The 21,907-nt window shown below is 42.9% G+C and overlaps 1 protein-coding gene across 25 annotated transcripts in view; it reads right to left on the bottom strand.

Annotated features, from left to right (window-relative positions):
• The window catches only part of ANKS1B (ankyrin repeat and sterile alpha motif domain containing 1B), a 999,563-nt gene that overhangs the window by 122,706 nt on the left and 854,950 nt on the right, over positions 1–21,907 (bottom strand). Inside the window, exon 1 of one of the 25 annotated variants that reach the window (XM_084796573.1) lies at positions 20,562–20,684. The exons of 22 other annotated variants lie outside the window; for them this stretch is intronic. The gene's annotated coding sequence lies outside the window, so the exon portion shown is untranslated. Of the gene's footprint in view, positions 1–19,703; positions 19,873–20,561; positions 20,685–21,907 lie in introns of those variants that run through there. 2 more of the 25 variants (XM_084796575.1, XM_084796572.1) reach the window with 2 other exon arrangements.

Below are 21,907 nucleotides of genomic sequence, written 5' to 3'. Positions count from 1 at the left end.
AAATAGCTTCCAGGGTTATTTAATTGTCACTTTTTCTTCCCTTCTTCAAAATAGCTTGCGTATATACGATTTACTCTGCAGGTAATATTTAGTTCATACACTATAAATTATAAATACATACACATGTATTTTCTCCTATCTCTAGTTTCAATTACTACTCTTTCTTTGTTTCTGTGGCAAAGTGAGAAACCTTGGTTAAACATTCCTTAAGAGTATCTGACCATTGGGTAGATCAGAGTAGGGGTTCGATGTTTACTACTTGTATTGTCCTTGGTTAGTGCAGTAGTAATGGTCAGGACATTCTTCACAGCTATGTAGAGAGTGGGAACTGACTCTGACAGGAGCTCTGGTACCCCATATTTGACCACCTCCTCTGGGTGGGGAGGCCTGATGGCGCTCAAGGAAAGAATAAGCAGGCTACCAAGATGAGACTTGATAGCCTATGACCATAAAGTGGGGGAGGAGGTCCTCCTTGGTCTTAGACCTAGGGGAGGGGAATAGGGTGAAAGCGGGAGGGAGGGAGGAACGGGAGGATACAAGTGATGGGATAACAATTGAGTTGTAATCTGAATAAATTAATTTAAAAAAGAGTATCTGCAAGCCTTCTGAGAAGATGCGCCACAAAAAATATTTTAATATAGCAGCTCAAGGGTCTGAGAAATTAGAGACAGGCTTCAGGCACTGGGAATATTGAACGAAAGGGTAAAATTATTCTTTTTACTTTCTGTTTCCTGTAATGAGGATGCACGATTTGTATATAAGGAAGAAACAGGTATTTTATTCATAAAATATGGAAAACCCTTGACCTGGGTAGCCTATAGCTCATCCTACTTTCGAATAGTTAAAGAGACAACTCTGCCTGAACTCCAAAGAGGCCCACCCAGGGCGCTATGACAGCAAAGTCTATCATAACTGGTGGTCTACTTATCTGTTTATCTTCTAGTGAGGATCCCCCTGAAGGGGGTGTCTTGTCCTGCCTGGCGTTGCAACTCAAAGGGTAACACGGGCCAAGACATGCTGCATCTATGTGACTGGCGTTCAAAAAGACAGGAGGACAAGAGTGCAGGAAAAGAGGAAGAAAAGCTGTGGGCACACACACATACTTCGGAGACTTTTTAATGAAAAACAAGTCAATGTGATCATTCCAGCGAACAAAGTTAAGGACGCCAGAGGAACGGAGATCACGTAATGGAGTCAATAACCAACAACTACATTCCTCGACTACTGTTGGCCGGAATTCCACTTCCCAGAAATGGCACTTGTATGGCGCCCCCGCCCCCGCCGCCCGTCAATAAACCCACAATCCGTGCCACACTACTCCCCATTTTTCACACATGGTATCACAGAGATTCTATTGCCATGATACAACTCGATGGCCAAAAGGATGAAAGGAAGTATATCAGCTTACAGCTTAGTCCAGCATGAAGGGGAGGTGGGGCAGGAACTGAAGGCAGGAACTGAAGGCAGGAACTGAAGGCAGGAACTGAAGCAGAGACCATGGAGGAATGCTCCTTATGGCCTTGCTCCTTTTGCCTTGCTCACTTTGCCTTCTTATAAAACAGCCCCGGCTCACCTTCCCAGGGATTGTGCTGCCTACAGTGGGCCGGGACCTTCCACGCCTATCATTAATTAAGAAAACATTCCATAGTCCTGTCTATAGGCTGATCTTCTAGAGGCATTTTCTCAACTGAGGCTCCCTCCTCTCAGATGACTCTAACTTATGTCAAGTCGACAAAAATCTAGCCAGCACACAGCAAGAATTTTAGAACCTAAGTATTTAAGTGTAAGAAAGCAGTTCTAACCAATGGGGCATGGTCCACGGTCTCCCGCAGTATTTGGGAGTGGTACCCACTGATGTTGTGATGCAGTGTTCAGCCATAGGCTTGGTTCAGACACTAACATCTTGCTCTGATCCGTATAGTCTTAACTTGGGGGATGTATTGACCTTTGGGGACTAGGGAAGAAAGAAAGCCCATGATAAGGACACTCCTAAAACAATAGTTTTTAAAAACTTTAAGACATTACATTTACTTATCTGTTTGTTTTGTGTATATGCACTTGTGTGCGTGTGTGGGTGCACACATGCCCTGGTGTGTGTGTGTGGAGGTCAGAGGACAACCTGTAGGAGTCACTTGTCTCCTTCCATCAAGTGGGTTCTGGGGGTGGAACTCAGTTCATCAGACTTGGTAGCCATCTTGTTGGCCCTACATAGTGTTTTGTTGTTGTTGTTGTTTGTTTATTTTAGCACCTACTGCGTGGCAGAGAGCTATCTGTCCACCTATCTAGTTGTTTAGTTCTCAGAATAAGTATGATGTAGGCATTCTCACTGTCTTACAGATGAGCAAAATAAATCTCGGGAAGGTTCTGTTCAATAACTTCCAAACACATGTAGTTAGTAAGGCTCGGAGCCGAGCGCATCTCAAAGGCTGCAGAGTGAGCCCCATTGTTTCTCTTTCCTCTGCAGGAATGTAGCAACCTGTACCAAGTGTTCTGTTGAGGCGCTTTTACAAAAAGAAAAAAAAAAAAGTAACCTTTCAGTTTGTTCTTTAGCTAGCTCCTTGCTTTTCCTCCCACACCCAATTTCAATTCCTCATCCTCTTATGTTTTTGTGGCATTTGAGAAATCTTTGTTGAAGATTCCTTCATAATATCTGCAGGTCTTCTGAGAACAAATGCCACACAAATAATATTCAAATAAAACATCACATAGCGTGAAAAATTATATTTAAGCTTTAAGTATTGGACAAATAAACCCAGAATCTTCCCCCCCCCTCTGACACACACACACACACACACACACACACACACACACACACTTTTTTCCAATCTGAAATGCCATTTATTCTTAAAATTATTATTTAACATCCCTCTCACCCCCAGCCAAGATTTACACAATGGCTGACTAGACAAAAGGAAGAGCTGTCTGACATTCTGTGGCCTTTCTTTTTTTGTTTACCATGAAAAGGTGGTTAAAATATATGTTACTAACACAAAAAGCAAGCACAGCCAATGCTCTGCAGAACGTGGCCTTCATATGTCTGAGACATTGGCCTTCTGTCACCTATAAACTGAACTCAGACGTTTTCTCTTCTCTGACCACAGAGCCCTATTATTAAAAGTATCGGAGCCTGAAAGTGAGGCAAAAACACTGAGTATTCATAATTCTCTAGCTTCTTTACCAGAGACAGGCTCAGGGACCAAGAGAGAAAAGACCTCCACCATTAAGAAAAATTAATCACTAGCATGACTGCATAAACATGAGGGAACAAGAATAACAATGAGAGAGACATGCAGTCTGGATGGGCAAGGGAGCCCAGGAGACCTTGAACCTACACAGAGACCCGGAAGCCCAGGAGGCCCACAAGCACTAAGGAATGCTCAGCGTGGGAGAAACAGGCTTCTCTAGGGAAGGAAGAGCCTACGAACCAACAGGTCATCCAATACCAAACGGTCAGCCCGGAAAACATAATGCAAGCAACATTATTCAAACTGAGCAGGTTGTTTATGTATTTAGGAATAAAAACAATAATGTGTGTGTGTGTGTGTGTGTGTGTGTGTGTGTGAGAGAGAGAGAGAGAGAGAGAGAGAGAGAGAGAGAGAGAGAGAGAGAGATCACACATGCACGCACACACATGTAACAAAAAGTAATGAAAAAAGAGGCCATGAATTTGAAAGAGAGCAAGAAGAGGGAAAAGGAAGAGCTTGGAGGGAGAAAAGAAAATGGGGGAATGATGTAATTATCATCTCAAAAAAAAAAAAAAAAGAAAGAAAGAACTTTCAAAAATAAAATTAAAAGACACACATACAAAAAAAAAAGGATAACGAAAAGATCATTTGAACAAGAAAAACAGTGAAAATAATGTGGCAAAGACAAGAACAAAAGAAACACAGGAAGCTGAAAACCCATTCAAATACAAAGTGCCTACAGTAAGAATGCCAATATAGCTGGACGTGGTGGAGCACACCTTTAATCCCAGCACTCGGAGGGCAGAGGCAGGCAGATCGCTATGAGCTCGAGGCAAGCCTGGTCTACAAAGTGAGTCCAGGGCAGCCAGGACTACAAGAGAAACACTGTCTTTAAAAAAAAAAATTGAGGGAAAAAAAAAAAAAGAATGCCAAAGCAAAGGAAGCCAGCAGTCACCCAGAGCTAGCGTTTGGTAATAGTATTCCAGATGGAAATATAAATTACCTTGGCTGGGCCCAGTGGTGCAGGCCTGTAATCCTAGCAACTTGGGGGGAGGGGGTCTGGGACAGGATTGGTGCTTGTGAGTTCAGGGCCAGCCTCCTGGTTTTCTTGTGTGAGTGTGGTCATTTTAAGATAGATCTTGCCTTAAAAGAGCGGGAGAGAGAGAGCAAGAAGGAAAGAGAGAGAGAGGGATGGGGAAAGGGAAGGGAAAGTGGAGAGATTGAGATTACCCTTAACAGGAATGCACAAGTCTATCTGGCCAGTTCCTTCAAAATCCTGTATAAGTAATGTTTTCTCTTAAATTACCGAGTGGGAAGGAGGGGAGAAAAACCTACGGAAGACTTACAGTAAATTCTAAATTATAACAAGAGAGAGAGATTATCTTAAATGGAGAACAGACATCTGCTTTGACTCTGTACCTCAAAAGCTTTTTTAAAAAAGATTATTAAAAATGATATGAATAACAGCACATTTTCAAACATAAAGGACAACTTATGTGTGACTCAAATAACGTGGAAAGTGGAGGTAAGCCATTCCGTGCTTGGTTTTAAACACCACATTGATAGCTAAACACGTGACACAAAATGTCACACAGGTTGTTGTTAAACTGCTCTGCATATTTCTCGGCGTTACAGCCCATATCCAAGAGGATGTACGCCTTTCCTGTGATTTGCTCAAGACTGCAGAAATTCAAAGCAATCAATCATTGTGAGCAGGCGGCACTTACAGCTTCCCAAGCAGGAAGAGCAGTGTTTTATTGACTGTAGACACTTAATTAGTAAGTATTATCAAAATGCAATTTTCCATATTAAACTATTTTCTACATAAGCTAGCTTTCTGGTTTGCTGGCTTGTAATTACAGGGTTATCTTGAGTTCACCCAACAGATGGGTAAGAACTTGTCTGGTTTTTCTGTTTTGTTTTGTTTTGTTTTGTTTTTCTGATTCTCCAGAATACATTCTTTCTGGTAACACTGAAAGATAGCACCTGAACAAATATTTTCCATTTTTTTTCCATATGTGATCATCCCATAAGCAAAGCCTTTTGAAGGCTGACTTGGATGCTAATGTTACATTCTGTGGTCTCTTATGCTGAAAGGGGGTTTGTTATCATACTATCTAATAACCTACTGGTGAGGGACTAATTTCAGACACCTATTTACGCTGTAGCACAAAACACTGTTTTGATCTTTTAGGTGAAAGAGACCATGAGAAAGTACTTCAATCCAGCATGTAATTCTATCCTGTACGAGCTTGACTGCCATAAATGATGGGCAGAAAATAACTCTGAAGTGACTCTGAAGTATTTCACGTGATTCCTTCCATACACGATGAGGCGCTGAAGCCAAGGAATCTACGCGATCCAAAGGGATTGTAAGGAGAAAAACAAAAACAAAAACACAAAACCAAGAACCAGCAGCAAGTGCGTTTTCCTTCATTTTCATAGAAATTCACTGATCATAATTTAAGTGGCGGATTTCTCTTCAATGGTAACTTTTTGCAAAAGGACCTTAAAGAAGATACCATGGCTGATTATATAACATTGTGCTGTGTTGCTATGATTCCGCAGTTCTGTACCAAGTGGGGGGTGTGTGGGGGCGGGGTTGAGGGGAGCCAATACATTCTGTCAAAGCCTTTAAAGAATGCCTTCCAGATGACACCGGGCAACTACCAGGTGTCAGCTACAGTTTCTGAGCAATTATGCTACTGGCGATGACAAGTGATACACAAAATGATACTGTTTCTCGAAAACAGTCAAACAACTTCCTGACACCTGGGTGGGCGGCAAGGCAAACAACAGAACATCTCTCTCCTGAAGAGGAGCCGTCTGTCCCCTGCTCAGGTACAGGGCAGCGGCGATGCTTTTTGATCGTGGTCAGCCAGCCGGAAGGATGATCAAATAAACAATCTAGCTGTTGCTGCTGTGCAAGGAAAATGATCATTCTTCCTGGCAAAGATTAATAATCGCTTTTAGAAAAGATTAGAACAAAGCTGGCTTTGGGGATTGCCACACGCCTTCCCGTAAGTGCACAGTAAACGTGCGTGTGGTCTGTTGAATCATTATCAATATGGCACACGTTAATATTGGATATAAATAATTGTCACTGAGAAATCATCCACTTCGTGTTCTGAAAAAGCTATAGAGATCTGCCTCGTTACCTAGCAACGGGGCAAGTAACTGCCATACTGCGGGAAAAAAAATCCTTATTTGTCAGGTAGAATGTTCATAAAACTGCCCATGAAGATGTTAATTAAGTCAGTATATGTCCTAGTGCTGGCTGTAAGAAGTGAGCCTTATCGATGGCTTATGATTTAAAACACCAGGAGGTAAGGAAACTATCAATATTTAGATTTAGGATTTGAATTGGCCACAAACACTATGTTCTGCTCACCATCATGACTGTTTTTTTTTTTATTCTCACTGTTTCATGGACAAAGGAATCTGAATAACCAACAAGCTGATTTGTATTTAAAGCATGATGCTCTCTTACGTAAAAACGTAATTGCAATTCATCGTAAGGGATCCCAAACCCTTACATTGTATATAACAGCCTACTGCGTATTAAATTTATAGTATCTAGAGGAATTTGAGTCAATAGCTGATTTAAGTTCCATTTCTGCTTCGCTGAAAGTCTGGATTCTAAGACTGTGAGCAAAATGTCTCTAAGAGAACACTAGGGGTTTGGCGCACTACTTCTGAGATCTAAAATTCACCCGTGGTGAGTCTTGCGGTATCAGTTGGGATCCCACTCCTTTTGGTTTGTGATACATAAGTGAGGAAATGCTCAGCATGTGGCGATTGCTCTCTGGGCAGGCAGTGCTGTCCTTGACCTCCCAGGCATCCAAACCTGCAACCCTTGTGACATTCCCATGTTGGGACAATGCACACTGTTTTATTCGCGTTCATTTACGGTGTAAAGACAAACGTAAGCATGCTTTTCAAGGCCTGGAGTGGAGATGCACACCTTTCATCTCTGCACTCAGGAGACAGAGGCAGGTGGAGCTCTGTGATTTGGAAGCCAGTCTACTCCACACGCTAAGTTTCAGGCCGCCCAGGGCTGCACAGTGAGACCCTGTCTCAGAGGAAATGTTCTTTAAAATGCTGTGTAGAAATTGATATCAAGAAGTCTAATTACAGAAGAACCAAGCCAGAAAGAAAACATTGAATTCATTATACAGTTTTCATTGGTTTTTGAGTTTCTCTTATATTGCTACTAAACATCCTCTTCCTGATTAGAAGTATTGTATTGAGTATGGTAAATAAATCAGATTTATTGATCAACAGGAGAATGAAAAGTAATATGAGCTCAGGTGTGGGTTTTGTGAGATGGCAGCAATTGACAAACCCCAGCACCATTTTCTTGAATATTATCAGTCTTGTGATAAAATTAGGCTAGTAATTGATATGACCATGATTTGATCAACTAACAATTAACTTGTATAACTTATTTATCCTAAACAGCCTGCAATAGCACTTTCAAAGTATTGGAAGTAAACCTCGTATTATAATTAAGTTATATAGGCACAATACCTCATATATATATAATGCGTATAAAGAATAATCTTACATTTGAATTCTGTACCACTGTATCTAAAATTAAACTTATTTTGTATCTATACCACGGAATTAAAAATAACCTTGTGAGTGACAATTGAGGCATTACGTTGAGGAGCAGATTCACTAATCTACTTTTTGTTCTATTTTCCCTATATATTTCTATGTTCCCCCTTCTTTCTTTTCAACCTCTATCTCCAAACCTAAGAATGGAAGACAAAGGAAAAGAGAGAAATCCCTGAGTCCAAGCTTGCTTTCTTTCTAAATAAGACTAATAATAACTTGTAACCAACTCCCATTGAAAATAACCCTCTGTAGCCCAAGAAAGCAACCAAAAACCTACCAGATCCTCCTTAAAGGAAACGGGGCATCGTTCTCTTAAGGTTTCTCTTAGGTGCAACAGATAGATATGTTTCTATAGAAAGATAAGGTAAAATAGATAAGGTCTTCAAAAACCTCAGAGACATACAGAAGATGGCATTTAAAAATGTTTTTATTATTTTAAAGATTTACTGACAACGAGAGAGGTTAACTCCTGGCAACAGCCAGCCTACCTCAAAGAGGATGATGAGCATCCTTATAGAGATGGCTTCAAATGTGTCAAACAAGCTACTGGGAAAAATTTTCTCATTTCTACCACAGACAGAACTCTGCCTAAAAAAAGGGCAACCTTGGATGCAGGCAGAGCTGACAGCCAATCTCTGCCAAGACAGAGTAAGAAAGTGTAATAGCTCCTGCCTCACAGATGTGTCTGTCAGATATATTGCGCCAGAAGGCTGGAGAAGATGCTCCAACATAATAGAGAGTTTTGGGTGACTATTCAGGTAGCAAACTGTCTCCGTCATCTTCTCATTTGGAAAGCTACTAACCTGCACTCCCAGTACACTCAGGTAATCAAATTTCAAGTCTCTGATGGGGTTGAAGACCAGATAGTTTAGTTTTACAATTTAGCTTAGTTGTTTAGGGGTTAAGATGTTTTTAGGTCTAGATAGATGTTTTAAGTTGAAAATGATGAGGTATGATAGATATTGATTTACATTCAGAATTTTAGATGCACCAAGATAGGAAAGATGTCAAATACAAATAGCCAAAGCACTAAGAATGTAACCTTTATATAATTCCTGATTGTGTCATGGTTCTTCCTGCTATAGGTAGTTTATTGTATATATGTGTAATAATATAAATGTATATGTAAAAAATTAAAATATTTAATAAAAAATTAAAAAAAAATATCAGTCATGCATCCTGCTTCTTAACTCAAGAAGAATGGAAATGTTTTCTATGGTTGTAAAATTTTCCTCTTACTTTCATTCGCTTATTTATTATTTCTTGAGACAGGGTCACATTAGGCTGAACTGGTCTTGAACTTATGATCCCTTTGTCTCTACCCTTTCAAGTGCAGGGTCTAAAGGCCCAAAAATGCATATGTGTCCTCTTCTCAAATAAAGACTCTATATAACTTATGTCATTTGGCTTGTGGCTCTGTAACCCAGGTAATACACATATGGCCAGTGCCATTTGACAGAGAGGAAACAACAGCCAGTTGGTAGCTTGCCAAAAGTCATACCCACCGATGAGCAACCGGGAGGCAAGTAGTGCAAAGTCCTATGCTTTTAAACTTGAGTAGAATTATTTCAACTAACATATAGAAGTCTGAATTTCATCTGCTGGAGTACTCGCTGTACACAAAAAACACAACTGCAGTTTTAAAGAAAAACAACACCAAAATGACAAGATTCTTTATGCTCCCAGCACTTGCAGAATACGGCACAGTCATAAAAGTTGTAACGTCTGCCCCCAAGCAGCTGGCGGTCTCACAGAAAACACGCTACACATGTGCATAGACCAGAACAAAGGCACAAAACCCCAAGGGTTTCCAGAGAAGGAAGGGCTGGGGATCGTTCCATGGTTACCCTCAAAGTGCTAGAAGAAAGGATGGGGTTTGAAGTAGCCTGAGCCAAAGCTTGGGAGAGGACGCATGCGATGCAGCCCCAGTGGTCCAGCGTCTCCACTGTTGACCTTACACTGGATGCTCTGTCATGTAATGCTTCACTCGCCCGAAGCCGTAGAGATTTTGTTTCTACTCGCTTTAGTAAGTGCACTATTAAGACCTTTTTAGACTTCCTGATGAATATGTACAATTTACGATAAATTATCTTGGGTTTTAAATTGAAACGGAAAACTGGGTGATGCATCCCAACCATTAACATGTTTCATCTACATTAAAAGATTCCAGACATTTGATAGATTAAGATTAAATTACTCTTAAGGCTAAATAGTCCATTAAAAAAATAGATGTTTTGAATAATGAAGGTCTGCCACACACGTTCTTGGGGACAAGGCTTTAGAGTAAATGTGTATCTAGAATTCCTGAACTTTCCTGAATTTCACGACTGGTAGAGCGAGCCACCTGCCTGACATTTTTCAGACCGATTGTAAATTTCTCAGGTGCAAAAGTGCAACCCAGAACTCTTGCTTCCTTCGCACCAGGAGCCCAGTCTGCTGCTCAGCGGCTCCCTTGAAGACCTACTGGGAACTCTGGTCCTTTTCTTATTTTTAAAACCAACCCAACAGCAAGCCATGGAAAAGCCATCTCCAAGATGCACGGCTTTGTTGGAACATTACCCCACAGAATGTTCTTCTTAAATATCTAGTGAAGATAAGAAAGATAGACAACACTGAGGAATGGAGGGAGGGAGGAAGGGAGAGAGCGAGGGAGGAAGGGAGGAACACAAGGGCTAGAGAGAAGGAGGGGAGCGGGGAGACAAATAGCAACCAGTCAAAGAAACATAAACAAACACAACGAACTTCTGAATTGGTAGGAAAGGAAAGAGGCAGAAGATTCTACAGAGGACGAAGAGGCCTCGTGCAGTTCTGTTCTTAACCCTGTTCATATTCCCTAGAGAGGTGAGTCAACACAGTTCTGAGAATGCTCACTAATAATCCTAAATTTAGAGAAAGGCTCGCTGTGACTATCTTTACCTATTTCTACTCTCTACCAAGGGGCGATAGAAAGACAAAGTTTGAGAGGGTAAAACAGCCCCCTCAAACAGTCCACTCGGTGCAGTGGAAGTTTCCAGGGATGCCCACGCCATTGTGGGAGAGGGGTGGGGTGGGGTGGGGAAGCCCATAAAGGATCCTTCAGTTAAATGTTAAAAAAAGATATCTCCTCCCCACACTCCCAACGTGGAGAAATGAACACTGATAACAGAGGCATTTAACAGAATCTAAGAAAAGCACAGGGCATCTAACCAGGGCTGTGTACAGTTTGAGCTGAGCCATGGCTTTGATTTCTTTAGACTGCAAGTAGACAGACACCATGACTCAATGGGTTCCTCCATCCCTCCATCTATCCCTGCCCTTCCCTCGCTCCTTCTCCTCACACACCTCTCTCACCGTAAGGGCGAAGCACAAAGGAATCCCATTCAGAAGAACTTTATACAGCTACCCAAAGGGAAATTCTTGTGCAAACTTCCTACCACAAAAGAATGTTTTTTTAAATAAAGAATTGAACCTTAAAGACGGAAGAATGAGACAATTTGAATGAGATGAAAAAGGATATCACAGACCCAAGGACACAAGCTAGGGAGCAAATGGGTTTAAGAATCAATAAGCTACTTAGAAACATCAGGAAATCGAGTAGATGCTTCTGAAAATTGAGTTGCCAACAGAAGAAAGGACCAGACATACTGTGGCTAGAGATGAAAATTCAAAAGATTAGGAGACGAAGGATCAACCAATGAGGAAGAGATACAAATATAATGCAAGAAAAAGGGAATTACGCCCCCAAAGGAGGTAGCAATATGAATGGATTAAAAAAAAATGCTCAAAGATAGGACCTCAGTAGCACTCAGCTTAAAGAGCACGCTGTATTCTAGACTGTGACACAGAACTTCAACCATCTAGGCACACTCGCCATATTATTGACCTATACTCAAGAGAACCTTCTAGATCTCAGGCAGAAAACTCAACCATTTACAAAGGGTGACCTCAGACTGCAGGCCAATATTCAATGTTATTCAGCCATGGCAAGATGGCTGCAAAATTACAAGGGAAAGAAAAACATGACTCTCAGGCACAATGACCGCAGAAAGACATCCTCAGACTGTTAGAAAACAGCAAAGCTCGGAAATGCACTATCCATGATATTTACTTGACATTGATAAAACAAAAAAACCAACCAAGCAAATAGAAATAAAAACCAGACAGTTAATGATGAAATTGAGACAACTAAGAGATGAACCAAAGAACTTGGTTAGAAATGGGGTGGGGTGGGGTGGGGGTAGGGGCTGGAGAAATGGCTCAGTGGTTAAGGGCACCGCCTGCCCTTCCAGAGGTCCTGAGTTCAATTCCCAGCATCCACATGGTGGCTCACACCGATCTATAATGTTATCTGATGCCCTCTTCTGCAGATAAAGCACTCATATACAATAAATAAATCTTTAAAAAGAAGAAGAAGAAATGGAGAGGGCCAGTAAGCAAAGGAGAATCCCCGAGGCCCACGGAAAGGCTCTTGGTCCAGCTGCCTTTCCGTTGGGTCATATTTGTATCTTCTATATCTGTTAGGTTCTTCATCATTTACTCCCTCGTCATTTTCATGTCCGTATCACCGTAGTCATGGTTACAGGTCAGAAAACAACTGTTATAAGCATGACTTAAATAAATTAATTTAAATGTGCTTGTTAGCGCCAGGAAGGGAGGACGGGCAGTTTTGTCTTTCGAAACAAAGAATCTATGTAACTTGTTTGAAATTGGGATGTGTAATATTTATAATGCAATAATTTCAACTCTAAAGTGTGTTTACTGTAAATCTCAGAAATATTAGCTACTGAGGTCCTTTACTCACAAGGGTGGTGTATCTCTCTCTCTCCCTCCCTCCCTCTCTCTCTCTCTCTCTGTGTGTGTGTGTGTGTGTGTGTGTGTGTGTGTTTGTGTGTGTGTGTGTGTGTGTGTGTGTACTGGGATAGGCTAGCTGGCCAATAAACTCCAGCCAAGCACTTTTCTTTACCCCTTTCCCTATACTGGGGATACGGACACCGGTTGCTGTGCCCTGCTTTTTATGTGGGTGCTAAGGATTTGAACTCAGGTCCTTAGGCTTGCAATGCAAACACTTTATTCATAGATGTACACCTCTCCCTCCCCCATTCCTCAGCTTTCTTGTTTTGTAGTCTCTGGAAGGGATTACAGTGCATCCACACTGCCATATCTTTGTAAAATCGTAAAACATATTCCATTTTCTTGAAGAGGTTTACAATTTGTATCACTTTTCTATAAAAACCTACTCCTACTCAAACCTCCTTTTGACACCATTTTTTAACCATAAGGATAAACATTTCAGAAAATAACTCTTACAGTAAAAATATTTACATAAAGTTTAATAACTAATTTTTCTTATGTTCATTTGTTTTCTAAATACAAGAAACTAATTTTGATGCTTTTAAAATCTAAAAACTATCTATAGCATGATTCCACTGTTATTATAAAGTTTATCTGTGTATTTATTTATAAATATAAAATTACGCATGGAGAAATGACATCTTGAATAGTGCTATAGACGCTTATTTCCAGGTAGTAAAATTTGAGAATGTTAAAAAATATTTATTTTGTTTATTTTATTTTATATGCATGTGTGTGTGTGTGGGGTGTCTAAGTATACGTATACACAGTGTATGTGTGTTTGTGCTCAAAGAAGCCAGAACGAGCATCACGGATGGCAACTGAATTCAGGTCCTCTGGAAGAGCAGCAAGAGTTCTTAACTGCTGGGCCATCATCTCTCCAGTTCCTTAGATACTTTAAAAAAATATTTTGTATTATGTGAATTTCCTGAATAGTTGATTATTGTCGCATTCCAAGCGTTTCAAAGATAATAGTGATATTTCCTTTTAAAAAAATGCCAATATATTAGCACCGATTAGTTGAGAACTATTTCTTCAGTGTATTTTCTTGTGTTTAAAAGTTTCCAAAAGTTTTTCAAGATTTGATATTCTGAGATTTCCCACATCTCTTCTCATTTTGCTACCACTAACCACTGCTGTTCGCCGCCTGGCTCGTTTGGTGGTCTTCCACATAGTGTGTCTACTTTTGTCCTGATGTGATCTATTCTTCACAGCACAACCCTTTAGCGGTCTTCCACATAGTGTGCCTAGTCTTGTCCTGACATGGCCCATTATTCACAGCACAACCAGTGTATTCTTGTCAAAGGAAAAGCTACCAACGGCTTTGACTTACATTTTCTGCCTCACACTGTTTCTGCAATGAAGACCCGAGTGTTTGCAGTGATCTGCAAAGCTGACCCGCATTGACCATGATCCAGCCACACTGCACTGTTCTCAGTCCCCAAACACACGGGAGGTTCCCCTCCCTCCGCTGTGAACTGTGCCCTCGGAGTGCTCTTCTCCGGGGTCTCTTCGAAGCAAGTGCTTCTCAGGGCTCCGTTAAGCGACTCTTTCTCACAGCCAGTCTCTGAGAACAGCTTTCTAAACGTGGTGGCACCCTTCCCCACTGCGACCTTGTGGAACACTTCATCTCACTACTCGGCTTTCAGGGAACTTATCACCACCTGAGTAATGATCTTTTCCGTCCATCTATTTATTTCTTTGGTTTTCATCAACTCTCCCCCACTAAGCACTTCTTGCTCTAAAAAAACCAAAACAAAGCATCAAACCGGGAGCCTTATGTTGTTCATGATTATATTCCACACTTGAAGAATGCTATCTAGAAGACAGCACACATTCAATTATCACTTCTCAACTAGATGCATTCGTACACACACACACACACACACACACACACACACACACACACAGAGAGAGAGAGGCGGGGGGAGGATTTCTCATCTTGTAGAGGAGGGCTATACTTGGAAAGCTAACTTTTAAGATGGCATTTAGAATTCAGAATGCACCTTCTTTCAAATAAGTCCCAGAACAAATAGCAACCATTGTATTTAGCCCACCAAAGTCTCCCAGACCCATAACAGGTTCCAATTCTGCATGTCAGCAACAAAATACTAGAGAAAAAAAAATCAACATGATGAATCAGCACCAAGAAAAACAGAGAGTCTAAAAGAAACAGATCAAATTATATGAGCACATTACAGTTAGTTATTCCTCATCTTTCATATTGATGAGGACTTCTGTAGATGTTATAAAGAGACTTTAGGACATTTTCAAGGGCTTGAAGGTCTTGGTCCTTTTTAAAAAAACAAAACAAAACTATAACTTCATTTTGAAACCGACCTCTTTTGTCTCTTTCATCACAGACCCATCCATAGCACCCCTGGTCCTCGCGTTTCTCAGTCACATCTTGAGTTCTCATATGAAAAGTGGAAAGTGGGAGGGAGCAGAGAAAGGCTCAGTGCAGGCCTAGGAGAGTACCAGGGTGGGGTTAGGGGGTGTGCAATGTAAAAGCTACCCAAGCTAAGGCCAGGGAGTGGCAGGAAAGGAGCCAGTCATCTGTGGTCAAGGGAAGACTGAATAATTCTTCCTGCCCACCTACTGGGAAATCTCATCTTCCCAGACAGGCTGGCTCTTGTCTGGAGTAGCTGTGAGTGGGTACAAGGAGGGGGAGCCAGTTTGTAAATAATGTTGAAACTTGGGAGGGACCCTGTGTTTCTAATTTAAGGCTTTGTCCCAAATTTGGTTTGGCATGAGCTTTTATGACTAATCTACCAGTATGGAGAAATAAATAGCATCATTCACATCAAGAGTACCAACGAACCAACCACTCTCTGGGAGAAACTGGGCAGACAGTGCCTAGCTGGACCTCCCGTTCTGGAAGGACCGCTGGAGTGTAAAAACACAGAGTTAAGACACACAAAAAAGTACCAGCTGTTGAGAAACACTACATGCTCTATAGGGTTTTTTGTTTTTTTGTCCCCTTGAGTAAATGAATAAGGTAGACGGAGAGACCAGTTTATTTTTGATAGTTACATGTTTATGGTTCCATTGTCTTCATTTTATGTGCACGAGCACTTTGTCTGTAAGCATGAAAGTGCGCCATGTGCAGGAAGTGCCCTTGGAGGCCAGAAGAGGGAGCCAGATCCTTCCGGAACTGGAGTTACAGAAGGTTGTGAGCTACCACATGGGTGCTGGGAATGGATCGTAGGTTCTCTGAAAGAGCAGCCAGTGTTCTTAGCCATGGAACCATCTCTCTAGCCCCTAGCTGAATTCCATGTCTCTAGAAGATAACTATGACGTACTATTGATTTCCAAAGAGAGGCAAATGAAGCGGCCCAAAGCATACTGTCTCTTGGAGCTACAATTACACGTGAGTCATTCTCAAGCCTTAATTGAAACAGAAGAAGTCATAAAACACAGTTATGACAGAAATTATTCAAACTGCAATATACTTTTAAGCATTCATGAAACACAATTTTCTACGGCTGATTAAAAAAAAAATGGCTACAAAACCTAGCCCTGTCCAATGTGGATGGAGCAAAGGCGATGAGACTTATCTAGAAGGATGGCCAAACAGTGCTGGGAGAGACCAGCAATTCCAACATCTCCCTTACAACTCAGAGATGCCTGGATTTGGCTCACTTGGGTATCTAGGAGACTTTCAGCGCAGTTTCTGATTTCCAGACCAAGTTCTTACAGCTTGCTGTCTGGGATCAAGAGCGTCGCTTGAGTTGCACTATTTCCAGACTGGAACTGGAGGGCTTCTTAACACTCATTAAAACGACAATTCTGTCGAAAAACGTTATAAACCCTTTATTAACTGGGCAGATGAGAACATGGACTCTGGCTTCCTCTACTTCAGATTTTGTTTGGGTATTCTCTGCAGTTCTCACACGAGACAGCCACCCAGGAAGCCTATGCTCAGCAAATATAAAGATTTGTCAGACATACATTTTTTTTTTGAGAGCTAATTTTGGATTTTCGTCTAAGCAAGCCAATACTCTCACATTTTTTTTTTTTAAAGAAAAAGACATGACTCAGCTTAATCGTATTTTGACATCTAAAAAAGAAAGAAAGAAAATCTTCATGATTTCATGAGGGGAAAAAAAAAAAAGCAAAACCAAAAGCTAGAGGATGAGGAGTGGCTTACATCTCACAGGAGAATTGTAACAAAGGTTAATTTTTACATGAAAATTAGATCTACATAAAAATAGATTTCTGCAACCATGTTATTGACAGTTGCATGGGAGGATGAATGTATCCTTGTAAATGTCCCTTCTCAGGCAATTTATTAAATATATTGACAATACTGTACCTTGAAAACAACCATTTTACAGAAACCAGATGTTAATACAAGAGTAAAGATACTGTAACTGTGGCACACTTTCACTCAACGCAATGAGCATATGACAGCGCCCCCCAAAGTGTACTTAATGATGCACACTGCAGTTAAATTTAACAACAAACATTTATGCTTTGTTACTGTACATTGCCAAGAGAAGGAAAAACAAAACAGGTAGCCAATGTCACATCCGCATCCTGTGCAAGTATCTGTTAATTACTGGTGGCCTACTAAAGACCTGAGACATTGATTGCTGGCAGTGACTCTTGTGAATGCCACTGCTTCGCTCACTGCCATGAAAGCAGCGTGGGAAAAAGAAAACAAATGTTTTTACTCCTGATCATTAATGATTTCAACCAAGCAGATCTCCTATTTTATTTTGCTAATTGTTCAATCCTCCCAGGACAGTTACCGGCATGATGGATCTTCCTACCGTGTATGTTGACACCAGCATCTGCTCAGAAACAAGAACATCAATAAACTCTACCTGGTGTTCCCACAGACTGTATCAGTGCCCCCAAACACATAATTTCAATTTAATACTTGGAGAATGTGTCTGCCTTTCACAAAGGGAAGGGATAAACGTGATCACAAATGAATAGGCTCAAAATTGAGTATCTGATGAGTAGTGTGATGGGAAGGGCTCGATACTCAGCTGGGAAGCACCTGTGAACATCCGCTATAGGGTGGCAGCATCACAAATGCCTTTCCTGTGCACACTGGCACACGTATTTGCTGGTGTTCCTACATTAGAATGCATAGAGAACTCTAAGCAAATACTACTTCAAAGAAAGCTATTCTCTATAATGTTCCTCATCAAGCATTTAAAAGCAGTAAACAGACAAGAGATGTTGCCAGAAGCCCACTGGCTAACGAGCACAAAAATTTGGTTAAACCTGCCAACTTTGAGACTGTCAATAACAGCTAAGTGCTCAGAGGTCATTTTAGAGTGCTGACCAATTAGTATGCTCATAGTCTTGGGGAAAAAACGTTAACTCCCTACGTCTCATTCAATATTGCACCTTCTGTATCTATATTTTGAAATTGTCTTGAGGTCCATTTTATCTGCAGATAGAGACAAATCACTGTACTCTCTCTGGTCTCCATCAGGGGAGTGCAGCAATACGTAGCAGTGTTTCCAATAAGTGTATCTATTGCCATTGTTGTCAGTAATTAGGAAAGGAAATGTTGTTTCTACTAAAAGCACAAAGGTCCACCAAGCAAAGAAAGCCAACAGCAGTACAATTAAGTTTGGCAATTAGCAGGTGCAGGGTAAAGTTTCCATCTTCCGACAGGGAGCTGATGAATCTGAGCTTGCTCCCCCCCCACCCCCCCCCACATTGTATTTCCCCCCTGCATTGTGAAGTAGAGCTGTTTTTGTTTGTTTGTTTGGAGCTGTAAGAATGTTTCTGTATGACACCATCGCCCAGACTACATTAATTTCATTTGTCTTACTCCTTTCCCCCCTCATCTCAGCAGAAGATGATCACTGCTGTCACACCAAGCAGTACTCAGGACAGGGACTGCCGAGACAGAACCGAACACTTAGGCGGCATAATGCCAGCACTAGTCACTGCAGCCTATTTTGTCACACAACCGTCAACACTATGGACTCAAATAACCCAGACACTAGCGGCATCTAGTCCCACCATCTCATCTGCTGAGTACTAAGAACAAGCTTTGGAAGGAACCGCTGGGGTTTTTTTTTCCAATCACTGCTCTCTCCCATTAGGCTGGGAACTTCAAGGGAAACCTACCCTAATTAAAGACTCCTAGAGGGGAGAGCACGGGTCCTTTGCTAACTCGTGCCTACATTCAGATGCATTTGACCCTCCAGTTTTCCATGCTGCCCTGTCACTACTATGTCCCATAGTCAGTCTTCCCAGAAGCGAGCGACCACACAGCCAGTATTCCGGTAATGTTTAAGAATAGTTAAGGGGCCCCAAAGTTCATAGGCCTGCAGCTCTGTGCACATATGTAGAGATTTTAGTCCTCAAACTCTCTCAGTGTTCGTGGAGGAAAAATAACCGCAGTGGAGATAGCCTTCCTGCCCAGTCGCTGAAGATGCAAAGCTTTCCCATCCGACTCTCCCATGTTTTAGGGATTCAGTGTTTATAAACGGCTGATTTTCTTGGGGAAATAACTCAATAGATAAATAAGTGGCGGTGCCAGCATTCATATATATATATATATATATATATATATATATATATATATATATATATATATATATATATCAAAAACCAAACAACAACAACAACAACAAACAACAAGCCCTTGACAGGCTTTGGCAAGTTTCAGCCTGGAGTAAAATGCCCTGCAAGTTACAAGCACAGAATTTTGGGTTTCAATGGAAATGCTGACCCAACCTTCCCGAAAGCAAGCAGTAAACTGCCGTCTCCCGCTGCACTGTTGTGGCTCTCCAAGGCGTAGCTTGGAGGGTCCATGCCCACTTCCCTCACCACTGACCAACGTGTGCACATACACACACACAGGAGGAGAGCCAGAAGCTCAATGTCGCCGCTGTTCCTGCTGCTGAGTACCGGCACTCAAAGCACACCTGGCAATCGCATGGGTGGGCATATTATTATTATTATTATTATTATTATTATTATTATTATTATTATTATTATTATTTATTATTATTATTCACTGAAGACAAATGACCTTTGGAAAACACAGGCTTGTGAAAGTCAAACCGTTCGGAAAGACACCCGGCACTTTACCTCTTCAAACTCCTCAGAACCCCAAGGTTGAGGAAAAGGAAATGGAGAATGAGCCCGGCTCCAGTGGTGATGGAGAAAAAAAGCCTCCAATAACCAAAAAGGGTTTAAAAAAAAAAAGAAGAAGAAGAAGAAGAAGGAAAGAAAAAGAAAAAGAAAAAGAATCCCACACAGTTGAGACCGCTAGCCAAGGCTGCCACAAATGCCCCGCAAACCGTCTCCGCAGCCCTTCGCTTTCCGGCCAGACTTCCTCGGCTTCTGTCCCCGACTGCAGCCGCACTTCTCAGAGCCGCATCTTCGCTAGCGGGGGTACCACGCACCGGGGGAGAAAGCGAACCTCCCGACGCCCGACGCCGCGCGCGCCACTCACTGGAGCCGCGCGGCACCAGCGACGGCTGTGGGCTGGCCGCGAGCCGGGCTCCGCGAGGGCTGGCGGGTTCCCGCCCCGAGGACGCGGACGTGCGGCTCACGCCTCTGCCGCCCCTTAGCCTTCGCCTCTGAGCATCTTTTCCTGCGGGGGGTGGGGTGCGGGGGGCAAGTGAACGCGAGCAGCGAGAGCGAGAAGCAGCACGCCGGCGAGGGTGGGAGAGGCGCCGGATCCCTGTGAGCTTCCCGGTCCGCCTGCTCCCGCCCCCCCCCCCCCCGTCCAACCCGCCCCCTACACGACGCGCGTCCCCGCTCCCCCTCCCGCTGCGCGCCCTCGCTCGCGCTCCGGTTTTTCGCGGCGCGCGCCAGCGCGGGCGGCTGCGCGTCCTCCCCCGGCGGCGTCTCCCGGCAGCAGGCGGTGCTCTCCATTGTTCTGCGGCCATGGAGGGCGGGGGCAGTGGGAAGTGTCCGCACCCCGGGCCTCCCGCGGCTTACCGTTGAGTCTGGTGCGGGGCGCCCGGCAGCGGGGTGCCTTGCTGGGCCAGCTGGCGCGCGCTGGGGCTCTGTGCTCCCGCTCGCCCGCGCTCCGCGCCCCTAGCATCCTCTGTTACTATGGATATTTCGCGCCTCCGCCACCCCCTCCTCGCGCTTGGAGATGCCGCTGGGGCGGCAGCTCCACCGGCGCCCAGGTGACCAGCTGGGTAGCGGCAGCAGGGGTGGCAAGAGCCACGCTCACTACTGCTGTCACTGCCCTGGGGGGTGTTGGTCAGGTCTTGCTCTACTCGAGGCCACCCCAGGATTTCCTCCCACTGACCAAGCTGCTTTGTGTTTGTGCTGCAGAAGCCACCCGCAGCGTAAAACTCAACTCCTGTGGACCATCCTGTGTGACTTGTTCCTGCAGCGTTCACAGGCCTAATATTGGCCCAGTAGAGTAAAAGGTCTCAGTGAAGACTTGATAAGGCTCAAATACGCGCCCCACCCCCACCCCCGACCTCCCCGCACCCCGGTTTCCACCAAAGCACTACTACCAGAGTATGCAGAAATTTTACTTTGGCCAATGCTTCTTTTAAAAATTATGCCAATTAAAGGAAGTGCGCTGGATCTTAAACAAGGTCTTTCTTCCATTTTGGAAACACCAGTATGTTTTCCAAAGCATAAATAAGCAAATACTTTGTGTCTTAGTCTGAACAACGCCATAACGGTTCCATGACCAGCACCTCTTAGTCCTCGGGCTCTTTGACGTTGAATCTGCAAGTGCTAAGCTGCTCACTTAGGCTCCTATGGGAGCCACGGATTCTCACAGAGAATAGCAGAGGCCTGGGAGCCAAGCGAACAGCACCTCGGGGACTGTGTAAAGATTGCGACAGAAATATTTAAGTAAATGGCTAACATAATAAATCTCTAACAAAGCTTGTGCGGGGCAACTTGTGTTTTTTTTTTTTTTCAACATTATCAGTGTGCATTTATTGCTTTAAAGCTAAGGCGAACAAAAGTTCTGGTCAGCAGCAAAAAACTCAAGGACCGAAATAGAAGCGTGAGTCTTGTGAGAAAGTTTACAGAGCATCTACACTATGCCAAGGATGTGCGCATCATCTCACTCTGTCCTTACAATCCTGTGTAAGTTTCATCATTACTCCTCTCACTTTGTAGATGGGGGAGGGGGAGTCTTAACCTAGTAGCGCAATTAGTCCTTCTTTCAGAAACAACAAACACCGTTTACTTTTTGTCTGCTTCCCTGTCATCACTGCCTGCGTTTGTGGGAGTCACAGAGCTTCCAGGGGGCTGTTCTGCTAGCGAGAAGCAGGCCCAGGGCATTAAAGCTGGACCTGCCAGCCTGGTAA

The sequence above is a fragment of the Acomys minous genome (assembly GCF_964271855.1).
Source record: "Acomys minous genome assembly, chromosome: 9".
Taxonomy (NCBI): Eukaryota; Metazoa; Chordata; class Mammalia; order Rodentia; family Muridae; genus Acomys; species Acomys minous.
This window is presented reverse-complemented; position numbering and strand designations above follow the sequence as displayed.